The sequence below is a fragment of the Columba livia genome, chromosome 9, assembly GCF_036013475.1.
Source record: "Columba livia isolate bColLiv1 breed racing homer chromosome 9, bColLiv1.pat.W.v2, whole genome shotgun sequence".
Taxonomy (NCBI): domain Eukaryota; kingdom Metazoa; phylum Chordata; class Aves; order Columbiformes; family Columbidae; genus Columba; species Columba livia.
In genome coordinates, this window is record NC_088610.1 from 23,850,791 (window position 1) to 23,869,453 (window position 18,663).

The 18,663-nt window shown below is 42.6% G+C and overlaps 1 protein-coding gene across 1 annotated transcript in view; it reads left to right on the forward strand.

The window, feature by feature from the left end:
* FAM168B (family with sequence similarity 168 member B) overlaps positions 1-18,663 on the forward strand; it is a 305,947-nt gene that overhangs the window by 119,792 nt on the left and 167,492 nt on the right. Inside the window, exon 5 of the mRNA XM_021297424.2 lies at positions 17,816-17,979. The gene's annotated coding sequence lies outside the window, so the exon portion shown is untranslated. The remainder of the gene's footprint in view (positions 1-17,815; positions 17,980-18,663) is intronic.

The window sequence follows — 18,663 nt, forward strand, 5'->3', positions numbered from 1 at the left end:
GTGTTCATTGCCAGGGTTCCCTTGGGATGTCTAAGAATGACACCGTGACAGGTTTCTGCCTATCACTTCTTAAATTGGAATCATTATTTCCATGGCAACGGCAAGTGTATAATGTACCCAAGGCCTTAGGGCACCATGGCATATCTGATAGCTATGTAGTGCTGTATCTAGTCACAACTAAATTTCACTTAGCAGATAAAAAGCAAGAGGTAATTTATGGCCCCAGTTTTGATTCTTTGATAGATGAACCACCTTTCTAAGTTGAGGTTGCATAGTGACTCAGTGACTACCTTGATGCTGGGATTTCTCGTGCTCCGTTGAAGTCTACAGTAAGCACTGATGAAATACTTACATTTGTTCTGGTAACCCTTTGCTCAGAACTTACGGTGTAGGTGCCTTGTGAGGCAAAGCCCTCATGGGTGAGGCAGGAGGAACGTCCCTAAGAAGTTAAGTAAGTTTTCTTCCCCATAACTGGCTACTTTTGTCTTTGCAGGGATTTCTTTCTATGGGCTTTATTTATTCAGTTAAACAGTCTAAGTCATTAGACTTTTCGTATAATAGCTTTGTACTTGTGCTTTTTGTGATTTCTGCCAGGGTCCCTGAGAATGACAGTGATTCTGCTTTGCCAAAGTCAGATGAGAAACTTATATTCATCTCACTGACAGTTTCTGCCTGGAAGGGATGGAGGAACAGTTTAATTTTCTTTTTTCTTCTAAGGTACCAAAAAAAACCACTTTGGATTAATATTAGCAAAGTAAATTGCCTTCCCAGTTTCCCAGCTTAACTTACTGTGTTATAGTTAAACCAGAGGGCTAAGAGAGGGGCAAAAAAAAACGGTGGAGATTTCTGCAGTTCCATAAATCATGAGAGTGAAGCTGGCATGTTTGAATGGAATCCAAGCAAGCAACAGCTTTCTGGTAATGTGTAATGTGATTACCTGCAAGCTCAGAGCTTAATTTTAATTCTGCTAAGCATTCATCTGGGCAGGCAACAGTTTGGAATTAGTGTCTGTGGAGCAGTTTGGGATTTTCTGGTGCTGAAATAATTTTTTTTTCCACCACAAGTTCACTGAAATGTAGCTATGATTGCAGCTTATCTGCCCTCCAGGCAGAATCATGTAGGAGCATATAATAAAGCCTGCGCTCTGTATGTCCTTTCTCTTAGAGACTGTGAAACTGGTCTGTATTGGATACTGGTCTGTATTGGATATTTCAGAGGCAGCTGGGAGCTCGTCCTCACATTCCTCAGCTGTGGGCTGGGAGCTGAGGGCTCAGGGCTGCACATCAGGATTTCTAGATGTACCCAAGTTATAAAGTATTAAAGAATGATATTTTTAATTTCTTTTGTTACTGTAAAAATCTCTCTAGATATTTTTTTTTATCACTTGTGCTGTTGAAGGACAAATTAGATACCACATAGGTCTTTTTTTAGATTTCAAATCTATTCAACTTATTATCCTTATGGTATTACCTAGGACTTCTGGGATTCCTGAGCCTCACAATCTTGCCTTGTTCTCTGTCTGTATGCAGTTCTGGGTTTTGCAGCTGGGAATTCTTTTAGTTTTGCCATACTCAGTGCAACTGCAGAGAATAAGCCTGGCAATTTGTGTTACAGCTTCACCATAACTATTGGTACTTTTAAGTTTTTTATACTACATTTTAAATTGCTTTCTTAGCTCAGGTAGCCTTTCAGGAGGTTTCTTCCTTGTACCTGATGTTTTCCAAGCTCTCCACATTGACTTAAATGGGAGCAGAATTAGATCAACAGCTGCTTTTTGGGAGCACAGATCCAAACCAGTGTGGGAATGTTGAGGTGCCTGCTTGAATGTGTTCTGGAAGGAATTGAGCATTTTTACTCTCCTGCCTCAGAAAGGACATCACCTGCAGGGTGAAGAAGTCTGCACAGAGAACCTCTTCTTCTAGTGGCTCATTCCTACGTCCTTGCGTTGATCATATAGTCTTGACAACGTTCCTCAAATTTGCTCGTATGTATTTGTGAAAGTTTCTAAAATATTAAAAATACCAGCAAGTCATCACTAGAGGGCTAAGAGTGTGTGCTGTGCAATTTCCACACTGTAGAAGTCCATTAAAATGGCTTTTCCTGTAGCATCTTGAAGTGTATAGAACACTTAGGACTGGTAAGGTTCCTGTGCTATGTCTACACTAGAGTTTAGCAGGTGTGACAGCTTGAGGAGCGCTCATGGCTGTAGGTCTGTCACTGCCATACCTGTTGACCAGATATGTTTTCTGAGTAAACAGCTACTTATGGTTAACTGCCTGTACTCACTGAACAACCCAAAGGATTTATTACACCTGTCAGATGCAGAGATGTGGTATCAAGAGCACAGATCACAAATTGTTGTCATCAGAATCCTTTCCAGACTGAAGATGACTTTCACATTTCCATAATACATGCTATTACTCTTCTCCAGATGATGCTTCTCCTGGTAGTGTCACAGGCTCCCCCTCACAGATTGATGGGGCACACTAACCTTTCTGCTCTCCTAAATTGAAATCTGACTCCTCCATACTTTTTGTGCATAGTACGTTGTCGTTAACATCAGCACCATGAACGTCAAGAAGCAGCCACTCTTCAGCTCTCTCTGCTTTGAGCCAGTTGTTACTTGGAGAAAGGGCCATGTGATGATTTCTGTGTAGTTTGTGAGGCCGATGGGGAGCCAACGCGTAACAGGCTGGTTAAATAGCAGATAGATTTTCTTACATAATTACTTTGCTGATTTTGTGAACAGAGTAATTTTTTTTTTTCCTAATTAAAATTTACAATTCCATAACTTATCATTTTGACTCAATTGCTCCTTATCCTCTATGGATGCTCTGAGTGCAGATAATTTTAATTAAAAGAAGCCAACAGATTCCTTACATGAAAAATATGAAGGAATGATATTGTATTACTTTTTAAACATAATAATTGCTATGTTAGTATTTCGTACTATACTAATAGTTCATACTAGACTGTTTTAAAATATTCTTTACAGAGAAAAAGATTTTTGAAGAGAGAAAAATTAGCTGCTGCTTCTAAAATCTGATACACAGTTTCACTGATGAAAAAAATCCCGTTGACTTCAAGGGTTTTGGATCAGACTCACAGAAATAAATTCAGCAAAGCATATGAAGTACATGATTAACCTTCAGAATGTGCTCAAATCACTCTCCTCAACAAAGCATGTAAGCACTTGCTTAAATTTGAGTATTTGATTAGCTGTCTGAAGTATTCGCTGAAGAAAGACCAAAGCACTACCACTCTTAGCTAATGTTATCTACCCAATGCTGTCTCCTCGATTGCATCCACATCTGAATCTGTTTTGTCCAAAATGTCAATTTTTACCTTTAGCCTTTACTGGGCTTCTAATGCAGTGATAACTTAAAGGAGCAGGGGGTTCACGACAGTTAATACATTTTAATTAAAGGTATTCTTTTTGAATTTGGTTTCTAACAATTTTTTGTTTATTAAAAAAAAAAAAAGGTAAGCTTGAGTCAAAATATTGACATTGATTTTTGAAAGTTCATTGAAGCAGAACTCTAAATGTTATTAAAAAGCAAACCCAAATCACAACAGGCAGTCAAAATAAATTTATTTCTTTAGAAAAATTGTAGTCATTGAAACATTTTTCAACTGGAGAAGTGCTTTATAGGGAAATGTACTTGACTCTAATGCTGATATATCACAAAACTGTTTTGAAATGAGAGCAGGCAATTAATGTTATTCTGATTCACTGTATTAAAACCAGAACAAAGCAATTGCATTTAGTTTTGCTTGTGACATTTGCTCATTCACTTCACAGAGCTTTAAACATTTCTAGTTAAGAAATGTTTACAGTCATAAGAAAGCAAATATAATTGTTTTCCCCTTGCTTTTTTAAAGGGTCAGTATTCATTTAGAGCTCTGGCAATGATTCCGTGCCTGAAAATACAGAAAACAATGACAGTTTATGCCTGAAGAGATCTCCCAGTTCACAGTGACGCAATTTGAAGCTGCCTGTAGTGAGCAGCTCTGGCCCAGTTCAGAATACATCTGATCTCTCAACTCATTAGTCACATTCTAGTGTGTTGATCAAGGCAGAGCTTTTGACAGTAATATCTGAGATGGGCGTCAGCCTGCAAGTTGATGTGGAGCTGTATAGTTTCACCTTTGTGTTTTCTGAGTGAGCAAGCAGGAGGAAAAATCCTGCAGGTGGATGTGGACTTGTTAAAGAAGAAAAAGTCACTTGCCTTCTGACTCTTCCACCTCCTTGTGATGCCTGCAGTTATATCTGTGCTTGCTGCCGCTGTGTGATGCTCCCCACTGCCCTACAGCAAAGATCAAACGTTCACAAGCGAAAGTGAGGCATGTGTGCTCTTTTGCTGGAGGAGAAGGCAGCCAAGCAACAGTGTATTTGTTCACCGTAGGTATCCTCTCCAGCACTTTATTTGCATTTGCCTGCTCTAGACAGAATTTGCATCTGTTCCAGAGGCACCATGCTGTGTTTAAATATTCAACAGACAGATGTTTGTAATAATTAGCAGATTTTGACTGCTATCTGTTAGGCACGCAGCAGGCGAGGTATCTAACACTGATGTTCAATAGCCCACTAAGCTTGCTCTAATGGTTCCTGCTGAGGAAACCTAGATAGTCTGTTATCAGGTAAAACAGGGTAGCAGCTCTTCAGCCAGTACTTTGCTGCCAGCAAGCATATGGGAGATGGTGTCCCTTGATCACAGAGTCCCAATCTCTGCCTGGTTCCGAGCTGTCCTTTCCATGGTCCCCATGAACCAGGCTCTCTTCTTGCTGCTGTTACAGAAGTTGCACCCGAGTGAGATGGGATGGGAAAGCTGCTCCTGAGCATGGACACTGGGAGTCCCTGTGCTGTATTGAGGGCAGCGCTGTGCTTGCCCGGCCTCTGGAGAGGAGCAGGCCTGGCCATGAGCCGCGGTGCTGGGCCCCATGTGGTTTCTGTTGTTGGGGATTGCTGTGGAGCGAGGACCAAGTCACACAAAGGGCACGTTGACCTGACCGCTGTATTTTGCAGCATGTCTTTTAATACTATTGTGCTACTCAGGGATGTCACAGATCAGTCAAGTAGGCTTTGATACTCTAACAGCAACAGTTAAAAAAATCACAGGTACCAGATTTATTCTTCCTCTGACTTGACCTTTTTTTTCTCTCTCAGCTTGTCCTATTGGCATAGAAACCACATTTTTACTTTTGTAAAAGTAAAAATGCCTCCCTCTTCCCTCCTGCCCGAATTAATCATCTCCAAGCTGTTTAGTCTGCTGTTCCAGGGAACTATTGCAGACAGAATGACTTGTCACAACCCCAGCCACCCAGAAACCCCTGGCTTCTGAAAGGGGAAATTTGCTTCCCTCATTTCAAGGCAAATTCAGTGCAATATTACAATATAAATTGAGTTTGTGCATCTCAGTAAATGGAAAAGCCCCAGTTTTGGCCCATTAGGAATGGATTAACTGCATCCCACTAGTCACGATACTGGGTTGCAGAGAATGAGTCACTAATATGCTGATACACACCAAAAAAGGGCTTGTCTGGTACTGAGTGGAAAGCTTCAGCCATACAGTTTCAGTAGGTTGTCACTTTTGATATGCAACATACGTAATATACATGTTTTGATAGAAGATGAGGAGCTGTAGTTCTCAGCAACTTCTACTCACTGCGTCTTGTGGAAAATAAATATCAAATAATTATGTATTAATCCATTTTGACAGTCCACCTGTAGTGTTCCCAGAGAGGAAATCTTTCAGGACCAGCAGCTTATTCAGTACATTATTCCTGAAAGTTTTGTATGAATTTGTAGATATTTCTACAGCTGTCTGTATTTGTAAGTAAAAAAAAAAAAAAGGCAAATTTGATCACCAAAACATTGTGACATTATGACAACTGTCTTCCTTTTGCTCTACTACAATTGTCATAAGAATTTCTCAACTAGTAAATCCTCTATATCATATATTGGTAGGTTGAAAGGCTGTTGTGTTAGTCCAGGGGCTTAATGTTTTAGATGCTCCAGAATAGTGGTTTCTGTCTGTAGCAGATATTAAGAGAACAACCACTATGGTTTTAACTGGCCAGAAGAAGATCTGGATTTCTAGTATCCAGAGGTTTTAAGGTCCTATCTATTGTCACCTGCTAATGCAGAATTGTATTTTCTGTGCTTTTAAACATATGGAAATTGTTACAGAGCTCCCTGAGGCTCTTTATCAAGGATGCAAATTGGCAAGTACCTTTTGGTGCAGAAACTCTTGTGAACCCTTATGTTTTTTGGACCTGAAATTAAATTAAGGTCTGAAAAACTACTGATATTGCTACATTAATTTCAATTGTTTATCTTTGAGACCAGCCTGGAGGAGAGAAGAGGAAAGAATGGTTTTGTTAGAAGTTTGACAAAACGTATCTAAATACGGCTTCTTGTTTGGTTGGATGGTTGATTTTTTTCCTAGAAGATTTTTTTCTGTTGCCTTTAATTACATCTCCATGGGTTCATTTCCTTGGCAAGCTTTGAGAGAAAAAGAGTAAGGAGCGCTTTCATGCCAAGATGGTTTCTCCAAGTTCTTACTAATCCATACTTCATAGTAGCTTTATCAGTAATTGGTTTGGGTATGTTGGCAGTGCTTGATAGCTTTCAGCTGAGTTTGTAAAGCCAAACATATTTTCTTAATCTACAGAATATTGTTCTCTTAGATCTTGCTTTTTGTTCTTTTCCATTTTTTTTAAACATTGCAATGTCTGATGTTTGCTGTTTCATTATAATAACATTTATGCCATAGCTTAGGTAATGTTTAGGAGAGTAAACCCCAAACATATGCTGTGCTTCTTACTAATTACAGAAGGCTCAACTCAGTTCTTCTGGGACAAAACAGAAGAGCCTAATTAAGAAAGGGGTGGTCATCGTGAAGATGGTCTATACTTATGAATATTATCCTTGTATACTGACATTCACTGAATGTATTTCTGGATGCAAAACCAGTGTAATGTCAATGAATCATGTCATCAGACATATCATCCTCACTGCTGGTAAGGTGCTTAGCCAGCAGGTCTAAAAAGTGTAATTGAATTTTTGGGTGATTTCCTGTTACCTACATGTGTCAGCCTCTCTGTACCCCGAAAATTCTGCAGCTCAGCAGGAAGAAGTGGCAAAATGCCATTTGCCTCTGCTGAACTTGATGTGATGATTTGGGAGTGGACACTTCTCTCTATTGTAGATCAGACTGTGACCATGAAAATTATTTTGGATAGAGCCAACAATGCAAAGAGGCTTTAAGCTGGTGAGGGTAGATTTGAGATTTGAAAATCCAGGAAAGGTAAAACTATAGGAAGACTCTAATCTTCATGTATGTAAAGATTTTGAATATAAAAGATAAATAAACTGTCCTGCATATTGACTGTGCTAGGCATAAAATGTTCTAGGCTTATAGCAGGGGAGAGCTGGGGCAGCACATCGAGCAGGAGAATTGTGCTGAAATAGTTTGCATAGGAAAGCAATGGTGTCTTCCGTCACCGGAGATTTGTAAGGACAGGCTGGGTGTGACGTTTCTTTCTGCTGACAGAAAGAGCGTATTATCTGTTGTGGTGGCAGCAAAAGAAGTACCAGGCTATGTGCTGGTTTTTAAAAGTTTTTAAAATACTTCGAGCTCCTCTCTATAAAACCATATTCTCAGACTTGCTATGGGATTAACATTTTGCAGAAGGCACATTGGTGAGAGGCGGTGGGTGGCTCTCTTTCCAAGGGCCTGTGAATGTGCACAGGACAGTGTGGCTGTGAGGTCCCGTGGATGATCAATCACTCCTCTGGAATGCTGCCACTGCTGTGCTGGTGATGCCACCGAGCTGTGTTGGGTCGTCATTACTACCAGGGACTTCAGTGCAGGGTGCAATGCTAAGCACCTTGTTCAGTGTCCCCAGGTCTCTTGGGCTCTGCCACCAATGTGGTGGGGTGGTGGCCACAGCACACTGGTGAAGCCTGGGGTGGGCTGGGAGGCAGAGGTCGCTGTGAAAGGGACTGAGCTTCCTAGAAAACCCGCAGCCACCATTTGTAGTTGCCCCTGCTGGATACCAGAGCCCTCAGGTCCTTGCAAAGATATTTGGAGGTGAGAGGTAGATCGGTGAGAAATTCGTTAGCTCAGGCCATGGCTGTGAGCTCATGCTGGAGCTGCACCCCCAAGCTGTCAATTATGTCAAAGGAAAGAAACATGCACACTCTAAAGAAAAGTACTTTTAGCTGTCTTTGTGTTTTACAGAACAAAGCCTATTTTTCTTCCTAGTTTTGTCATTCCTCTTTAAATTTGACCATTACTATGAATAATGTAAATGAGCACTTGCCACCTGAGGTAAGGCTAACTAAAATGTTAAATGTGACTTTAAATAGCCTGTCTAGCACTGCTTCGTCATGTTACATATTACAGCCATCACTTGTTTAACTGAAAGGCTGACTCCTGCTGCTTCACAGCCATCGGGGTGGCACAGGCAGAGCTGTGCGTGCTGGGGATGTGAGCTGCACACTGTGGTTAGCAGTGATTAATGGATGCGGTTATAAATAAGTGTGTACATGTGTGTAGTAATCTGTGAAGAAGATCATGAAGTGCAATGTCAAAGTGAAAAATCTAACACTGGGGCATCTCTGAAGAGGTAGCGACCCACTTTGTATCCTTTCTCTGTTGCTCTTTCGTATCATCAGCTTCTGCTGCTTCATTGCAATCCATAGCCGCTAATGCGTTTATAGGAAAACGATGCTCAGTAGGACAGGCTCTAAAATGGTGCTTAGTGTTTGTGTGGAGAAAAAGATTCATCTCTCTTCAAAGGGAATTGTGCAAATGCATTTGTCAATATGCATGAAGTAAATGAAGAAGCAGATATTTTTAATAGATTGCTGGTAGAATGAGAATGTGGTTCCTTTCTGAGACAGGCTTTATCAAGGCTGTGTACGTGTGACTATTTTTTCTCTGCCATAAGAGCAGTGCAGTGATACCAGTGCCCCTTCAGAGTTGCAGACTGAGTGCAAGCACAGGGTGCTGAAGGGGACTAATTGTGGTGAGGGTTTGTCATTATGGAGACTTTGCACTGTACCCCGAGTGTTCTATGCTGTTCTGCCATCCCTCCTCCATTCCCCATCTCACTTAGACACTCACACCAATCAGTTCACAGTTATGCATGGCAGGCAAGAGACGACAGGCATGAACTCAGACAAGACAGGGTCTGACTGGATATAGGGAGAAACTTTTCTCCCACAGGGACAGTCCAGCATTGGGACCTGCTGTCGGGGGACGGTGCACCCCTACCTGTGCAGGCTTTCTGCCAGTTCCCCTGCTTGAGGGGAGGTTCCCTTCTCTGTGCACACACCTCTCTGGGAGCAGATACTGTGCAATAAGCTGGAGGCTTTAAGAAAGCCTGAATGACTTAGGTACCCCACGTAATTGAACTGGGTTCCTTTGGGCTTCTTGAAAATTCCTTGTTGCTCAAGTGTCCATTTAATGCAATTGCTTGGCTGATGTATACTTGAATTTCTGGCTGTAGAGCAGCATGCAGGCAGTAGGGCTGTACATAAACACATACCTCCAGGTGACTTTGGCTGCTGAGGCTGCTGTCCTTTCTCTGTTTAGAAAGGACTTAAAAGGTAGAAGGGAAGGAGGAGCAGTGCTCAATACAGAAATTTCCCTCCCTGTTAGTGAGTCATCAAGATCTCAAAAGAAACCATCCTGAATGCTGGTGAATCAATGTCCTAACAGAGGGAGCAGAAGATGGAGCACTAGTTAATGCTGCTACAGCCCACCCACTGGCATCAGAAAACAAGCTGGCCAGCTTCTCAAGCAGCCATCCCTCATTTCAGTGGTGACAAACACTTTGGACTCCTCACAGACTTCAGTCTGAGTGATGCTTATGCTGCTGGTGCTAAGACACTTTTACCACTTCTGACTATTCTTACTGATGGAATAAATATCAGAAAGTCTGGCATCCGGTGGGGAGACACTTGTAAAAATGAGGTGATTATAAAACAGATATTTTCAGTGTAAGTGTGATTGGATCACACTTCTTATCTGCAAGTGTAAAACCAGCAGATATTCCCTGGATGGTTTAACATAGCCTGTTTCACGGCATTGCAGATAATTTTGAGGCACAGTAGAAAGGAGCTGGAAGTAAAACTGCAGAGCGCATAAGGGGTTTGGAACTGGGTTAGCTCCTCTTACAAGCTCCCCAAGACATCACAGTTCAAAAAGGGCCACTGTCACTGAGAAAACAGGAGCCTGATTTAGAGGGAGTGTAAGGAAACTAGAAAGGAAAAAGGTTTTTAAGTGTCTCACACACAACAAATAGAAGGAAAGGGAAGATGGTGGGTGGTAAAGGGAGTAACTGGAAATTCAGGGAGAGGAGAAGCAACAAAAGTTTAAATCTAAGTCTTATCAGCAAGAGAATTGGATGACCTGGTGGGAGTTGCAGCAGTCCATTCCTAGGAAATGGTAACAGGGAAAGTATAGATGAGGTGATTTGCAGTAGATATTTCTATCTTCTGGTTGAGGAAATGCAAGATGATGTGGCCCTTTCGTATGAGAACGAGTCATTTTAATCTCTCACAATGAAGAGTGTGTTAAACCTCAGGTATGGAAGTTACACTTGTTGAGGTTGCCAAATGTAGATAAGTTACATCCTGTGGTTGTGAAAGAGCTGGTTGAGGACTGATGTTATGGAGTTTTTTGTTTGGTTTTTGTTGTCTTTTTTCGTTTTTCAAGGCTCCTAGAACCCTGGGAGAGTTTCTTGGCGCTAAAGGGAAATTGGTGTTTCAGAATTTGAAAAGCAAAAATGGATTGATCCCTGTGAATAAAATTCAGGTAAATGTAAGTCAACTTCAAATCAGACTTAGACAAAACAGGAGGAGGACAAATACGTGAATCTTGTAATAAATGGTTAAAGTATCTAAGTTTTTAAATTAATACTGCTTGGTATTTGCTTGTGGAAAAATTGATCCCGTTAGGCTAGCTTTTTGATAGTATTATAAACTTATTTGATTAAATTAATAGTGTTTATATAATGTACTTTCGCTTGGTACCTTGGAATATTTTGACTGAGAAACAACGCAAGATGACTTTCGTTCCTATTAAGTTTTATTTCTGGCTGATGGCGTTGAACTCCCAGAGCAGCTGGGTCATTCCCATGCTGCTGTGCTCGTGGGGAGATCCTGCAGTATTTTTTCAGTGACCTGAGAGACAACCTGAAGTTACAGAACAACACTTGCGGATATCACGGCAGCTCCGGAGTTATAAGGAATGAAAAGACTAGAGCACTGTTGCAGATGTGGGAGATAGAGACACATTGTAACATGGCCAAATGTAAATTTCTACGGATAGGAACTAAGAAGGCAGCATGCCAATTTTAATGTGGACAGAGGCTTTCTGTTTGCCTCCCCCACCCAAATTCAAAAGTTAAATATAATTGCTTAATACTTGTGAATCCTACCCTCAAGAAAAAGTTCTTTTTCCCTGTTCAGGTCCCGGGAGGTTCCTTGGCTGGCTGGAGCAGCCCAGTGTAGCCCCCAGTCCCAGCCCTGTCCTGGGGACCTGGGTGGGCAGGACACGCTGCGTGTGGCCTTTGAGATGATGTCACAAAGAGTCTGCACCGGGGGTGACTCTGGATCGTTGGGCTGACAGAGCTCTGGGGGAGCACCATTTGTGTGCCCCGTGTCAAGCGGGTCAGTCACAGTGATATTTTGGGTGTGTTGGATGCCTCCGTTCTCTTTGGACAGCTTGCAGGCCGCCGCCACCTCCTGCTCAACCTTATGGCATTTGCAGCCACTGACTAGGTAGGATTGGCGAGACAGCATTGAAACATCACTGAAAGGGCTGGAAACAGTGCCATTGTAGTGTGACTCTGGAACCTGGAGCTTCTGAGTGAAGTGAGGAAAAGGAGGATGATGTCCATTCGTGAGTGGCTGCGTGAACATCCAGTCTTGGTAATGGACTTTGAACCAGTAAGTGTGTGAAAAGACCCAAGATTTAGTGAATGTAGCTGGACATGTTAAAAATAACTGACATTTAGCAGTAGGTACCATCAACACCCAGAAAAATCTTTCTAAAAGTGTTCTTGGACTCTTCATTGCTGGCAATTTGAACATTAAGGCTGATTGTTTTAGTGCAAGGTCTGAACTGATCCAGACAAGAGCTGAGCAGACACTGAGGCCTGTGTTATGCAGGAGAACACCTTGGTGATTGCAGCAGTTGTTCTTGGCTGCACAATCGGTGATGTGAAGGGTAGCATGAAGCCAGGCAGATGCAGTAGTAAACGAGCTGATCATCTGAATGAATCCCCTTTACCCACTTGAATTATGAGGATAGGATGCTTCTCACTGTGATGACACTCAAACTTGGCTCGTCCTCATCAGTGTGTCTGATGTACTCTGTGCCTATTTGCAGAATCTCAGGGGATGCTAATCAAGTTGTCTTTTAATCTCATAGCTAGCAGCTCTTTTAAGGAGGCACTAAGGCAATACTTCAACACATCATTTCTCTTCATCTTTTGGGGGGTGATGGGGGATGCTTTAAGTCACCACTTAGTGCACAGCAGTACATCTTGAAGATAGCTGTCTTTCCTATTCCAGTAAAAGTAGTAGTAGAATGCCAACTCCTATGGGAGCTATATGAAACCTAAATAAGAATTTCATCATTTTCTTAATTCCCAGAAAATTAAATTAACAAAAACTGAATCAAATGTCTCCTGGGCAAAGGACTTAGTAATTTCTTATTGTCTGGAGAGCCAAAACAGTAAGGCTGTGATCAGTCTTCTCAGATGTTACCAATCTGCTTGTATTTTTTGGCTCTGTGAATCCTTAACAAGGTAAATGTTAGACTCCCATTTTTTATCAGCTATTTCCAGCACTATTTCACATATCAAGGTTAGCTTCTTCACTGCATTATTTCCATGCAACACTGGATTCAGCTCTGCCCTGCCTTCTTCCACCCTCTATGTGGGCAGGCTTTGAACAGGAAGAGTATCCGGAAAACTCTTGAACTTGGTGTTTACTCGTGGATAGTTTATATATAGTCTGGGTATTAGAACACTTCTACTGCTGTTGGAAAGTAGGGAGATAAGAAATCATCTGTAGTTCTCTTAGGATGACAGTAGAAGTAAAAGAATATGGTGAGTGAAACAAGTACTGTGGGATCTCAAATTGCTTATACACAGCTGTGTGCAGTGCAGCTAGTAACACCTGAGTATGTTTGGCTGCATGATAAATATGTATAGAATAACCTAGCTCTTCCTTATCACCATCCTTTAATGAAACTACTGCAGCAAAATCTGACCCTGATGTGGCCACCCTCACCCCACCCTAACCCCCCTGCTGAATTCAGTACTCAGTGTCTGCGATATAGATTTAATAAAACTGATCACTTTTCAGAGTCACAGGCCCCACTTCTTCAAATTCAGTGGGCCTGGGCTCAAGGCTGGTTTGGAGCAGTAGGGTGAGCCTCCTAGGAAAAGCTGAGCATATGTGTGAGTCTTTGCAATGCTGGAGGAACCCAGAGAGCCCCTCAGCAGCACGGGCTCAAATGTGCTGATGCTCCATTTTATGACCTGCATCTGTAAACTGCACTAGAAGTAATTATAATCTGATCCCAAGGTCAAATGATAAGACAGCTTCAAAATAACCTTGAAGAACCAGGAAATGTCATTTGTGGTGACTTCTCCACATCTCAGGTTCTGCTGGCAGAGGCTTTTTCCTGCTCCAGGATGCTGTGCTGAGTATGGGATACTGTTATGCCTGAGAGATAAGGAGCACACCAGCTCTGTACTCAGTATTTCACTGGAAAGCGAGGGCTGGGAAGAGGGGAATCCTGCTAGCTGAGCTTCTGTGCACGATGGCAGATGCAATATATTGAGAGCATGCACCAGATTAGCGTTTTGCAATGATGGCCTATTTGCAAAGTGGATTAACAGTATTTGAACCCTTTAACTTGCTTTGTCAAGAAAATATAGGTTGAAAAACTGAAACCCCAGCTTTCCGTCAAACTTATTTATTCATCAAGGATGCACAACTAAAGGTGAAAACACGGGTCATCCGTTCAGCTGAGTCAGAGAATATGGGAAGAGAACATATTCCATTGCTTCCCTGCCACACTCAGCCGTATGGAGTGGCCTTATCACAAGAGTGAGAGAGGAAGATAAGAAATTAGCCCCCAAGTCCACTGCTGCCTTGTCAGAATAATGGGCAGTGGAGGAGAAGGCAAGCAGGAGACAAGCATTTGAACTCTCACACCATCTCACTTAGCACACACAGGGGAGCTGAACATACAGGGCAGTAACTCCCCCTTTGACAGGCACCAGTTGCCGCCACTGCTGCTCTTCCTGGGGCAAGCGGAACCCACAATGGCCGAGCCAGTGGTCCTTCCCAGGCAGGAGCGCAACAGCGGGCTACTCTTTGCTATGGATTCTTCAGCTTGCTATTAAATCTTAACACTGTGCCTGCTTTTCTTTTTAATGCGTGTTTCATGATATTTGCTGGGTTTTTCCTCTAGTAAGTTCATATAACTTCTGGTGGGGTTTTTGGACCACATCTTGCTGCCTCCTGAATTGGGATGAAGCGGATTAGTTTCAATGCAGATTAGCATGGGTAGCATGGAATGAGGCCAGTCTCTAAAGCTTCTGAATTGCACCATTGTTCCTTAACAGCATTACGTGGTATAGCCAGCAATTAATCACTCCCTATCCTTAAATTATGAATTGTTAATGGGAGTGCAGAAGAAACAGAATACAAATGAAAAGTGGATTTCATTATTAAAGCAATTTTAACTCTCTGAAGATAAGAAAATAAAGTCTGATTTTCTATAACAGAAAATAATTATGGAGCTTAATCATTAACCTGAAATTATAAATTTACATACATTGTTCTCACAAAGAGCAAAAATTTTGAAGGTTTGCTGTTCTCCTGTTATATTTTAAACACAAGAAAAGGTAATGCAAGAATTTTTAGAAATTGATCAGTGAACCAAAATTGTGGGGCCTACTGACCTGAAGTAGCAATTTACTCTCTGAGTAGTCCTGTGATATCAATGGAGGTTCTTTTCCTTGATAGACTTGAAATAGTTTAGGCCATGCATGCGAATAGGTCTCAGCGTATTCCTTAGATGCTTTGTATGAGTAAGCATGCTGTAAAATACGTAACAACCTTCTTTCTGAGCGTGATTAAACCTCTGTACAGTGTACGTTGCTTCTTAAAGCATATAAAATATTTCCTTCTTACAGTGATAAAGGATTTATGACCACAGCAGTACTTTCAGTGTTTGCAAGTGGAGGCGAAAGAACACAGCAAATAGGCATTTCCATTGCATTGCACACACATTCCTACATGTGGCTGCCACCTATCTCACTGCAGGTGTTCCTGCGCTTCCACCGCCGTAAACTCCAGCCTGCCGAAAAGAGAAGAATCAATGGGAAAGGAGGGTAATAGCAACGCGTGAGCCTGGGAGTAGGTCTACAGTAAAAACAGATCAGGCCGACTTGGCTGCCCTAATAAAGAGAACTCAAAGATAAAGATAAAAATAAAAATGATGGAGAAAGATAAGGGGATCTTATAATAGACCTGCAGGATGGCAAGTGAGGGCAGAGCACCCAGTGTTTTTGCAGGTTCATTAAGAGCCTGGCACAGCTGTCATGGGAGGGCTTTAATGACCCTGCGATTGACTAGAATAAGAATTACAGGATGACTGGGGAAGGATGAATGTTTCTGGTAGTTATTTCAGGCCTGTTTTCTTGCTGCTTTTTCTTAGGCAATCAATAAGATCAGAAGCTGCTGTAGTGCGTTGGAACTGAACACTAAGTGACAAAAGATGGAGCATTCATTTGAGGGGAAAATGGTCATTATACCATTGGATTTGTTTGAGGTGCTTATGAGGAAATGTTCAAAAGCAGCAGCACAGAAATATTGGATTTTTAAAAGGTAGATGTGAGGGAATGTGAAAAGGCTCGGATGAAAGTGGTTGAAACAACTATTGTCCAAAAAGCCCACTCAGGAGCAGTCTGATCTAGGGCCTGTGAAGAGGAATCTTTGTTATAGAACATCTTTTATCGTTAATGGCAGTAAAGAAAGCCACCTTTGTTGAGCTAGAAAATTAGTGTTTAATCAGGTGCCAGGTTAGATGGGTGGACATTGAGTGAAGAGGGTGAGGAAGGGTATTTCACCACAGAGTATCATCAGGGACATTGAGTGATCCTTGTCTGCTCTCATAGAACAGCAGTGATTTCAGCCTATGTGGGTCTTCCAGCACATTCAGAAACACTGGAGGCTTCTGCAAGAAACGAGGATCGCTAATGTTAATCTCCTGCTCCCTGTACCTTTACTCCTTTTGGGGACTCCAACTGCCAGCACCTGCCCCGAAATCCCCACTGAGTGGAGATCTTATAGTCTGCAAGGCACAGCCTTGGACTTTATTACCTTTTTCATCAGATTCGTGCCTGCAGACCCCTGCCTGCCTTTACCAGCTGTCTCCCAACACAGACCTCTGGGACCAGCTGTTTTCACTCTGCAAGGAGAGCAGTGAGAAAGGACAATTCCCTCAGTGAGTCCCATCCCTAATGTGCTGTGCTATATCCTGCTTTGCACCGCTGCACCAGAAAGAAGGAGATAGCTGAGCGTTTCTCAGTGCACAAAAGAAATGAGGCAAGATAGATAATGTCCCTTTTATTAAAATAAATGCTGGTTAAAAAAGCAAAGTGAAAAGCAAGCTTGTAGATTTAAATAAGTACTGAGTTCCTTTTTATGTAAGACTTACATTTGTAATAAGTTAATAAATGAGAAAGAAATGTCTAATGTTTTTATAACATGACTAGTGTGTGTTTCTAGACTGTTACAAGATGATGAGGAAAAGGTGTTACAGATGGTTACCTGCTGAGGTTATGATCAAGCTGTGTGACTCTTAACAGCTGATCATTTTTTAAACATCTATTCCTTTTCTGAATTCTTTACAAACCCTGTGCAGAACCTTCACATGAAATAAGACTAAATATTGAGTGAGGTGCAGACGTGCCTCTTGCTGCTGGTTCTTGCACGTTGCAGCCTGCAGTGCCCCTAGTTCGTGCCACATGGAGCTGCTGCTGCGGATAGACTGGGCATGGGTGGTTTTTGGTTTGTAGGAGCAGCGTGGAAATTCAGAGAGCTGGCAGGGCAAAGAGAAGCAGGACTAAGCAGTGCTGATTCATTAGCCAAAATACCATGTTTGCAACTTGTGCCTTGAGGGGCTGTCAGCGTGCTTCAGGACTGATGGTGCTCATCTGGGTACACTTCAGCTTCTGCCCCACTGTTCCTGCTAGTGGTTTTCTGCCAAACAGACAAAAAATGCAAAAAGGTTTACATGGATAAAACTCACTTTCTAATTGTCTCTCCTCAGAAGTCTGGCTCCCAAAGGAACAGAAGGGAGATTGCTTCTCTTCCTTTTTGGGATCAAAAGACTTCATGCTGGTTTCACTGACTTCTACCAGCACTTGTTTTCTTTTGTCTTCATGAGCAGTGTCCATATCACGTCCCATGGTCTCTTCATAGCTGTCTTAATGTTTTGTCAGAGCCACAAACTCTTCCCCACCCCAAGGGCTTTGGCTGCCTTTAACCAAGGCTCTGATGTGGTGCAGCTGTAACCTGGGATCAGGCTGCTGGGCAGAGCTGTGTGAGACTGAGCTGGGCCATGCCTCCAGAGGGGCTCAGGAGCTAAATTTAAGCTCAGGCCCTCAGCTCAGGTCCTTGCCTGTGCTCAGCCTCACACCTTCCTGACCCCAGCTTTGTCTTGCTAAATTGATGTCCTGGTTTGACTTTGGACCTGCCTCTTCCCTGCAGGCTGGCTGCTGCTGCTGGGCCTCCTCTGCTCCCTTCAGTGCTATGGAACTGTTCCCCGAGCTGCAGCAGATCCTGCCCTGTGCCTGCCTGCCTTGTTGTCATTGTCCTCAGCTCACCTTCCCTTGCTGAGCAGCCCGCTCACCGTGCTCTTGGAGATGCTCCAGGTAAGAAAAACCTGTCTGGTATTTCATCTGTTTTTTTACCTCCGTAATTTTGACTGCTTGCTTTGGTTTGTGATAAGATAGTGGGAAATGGAGAGGACTACACATGCAGTCCACATGATTGCATTTTGAGGGGCTTTTGCGGTATGGGATGACTTTTCTTCCTGTTTGCATCTTCGGTGATTCTCTTTTTTAAAAAGCATGCCAGTTGCAGATTTCCTTTCTCTAATTATTCTGAATTTGTTTTTCTTCTTTCCCAAAAGAGAAAGACTGAGATATTTTTGGCTTGGTCTTGTAGAACACACAGTCTTTTGCCCGCCAGTTCCACCGTCTGTCATGCAATTAGCTGTTCTCACTTAAGCACCTCTGCTCTGTGCTTTCCAAGAGGAGACTCAGGAGTCTGCTGGTCACTCCCTCGTGGGCAGGAGAGGTTTCTTCCTTCATCCTCGGTTGGTTGATAGCAAGTGTGACTGCAGCCGTTTGTAGTAAAGGCAACTGGCTGTGTAATGCCTGGTCAGTGCTCCAAATCCCAGCCTCTCTGGCTCGATCCTGCTCTGTGTGGGTTGTTGTTCCTCAGCTGCTGCTGGATGCCAGTTCAGGGTTCCATGCGGTCCTTTCCAGGCTGGGTACCAGGCTCTACCCAAGAGAAAAGCCCCAAGATTTTCCTGGGAGCTGTTGTAAAGAGAG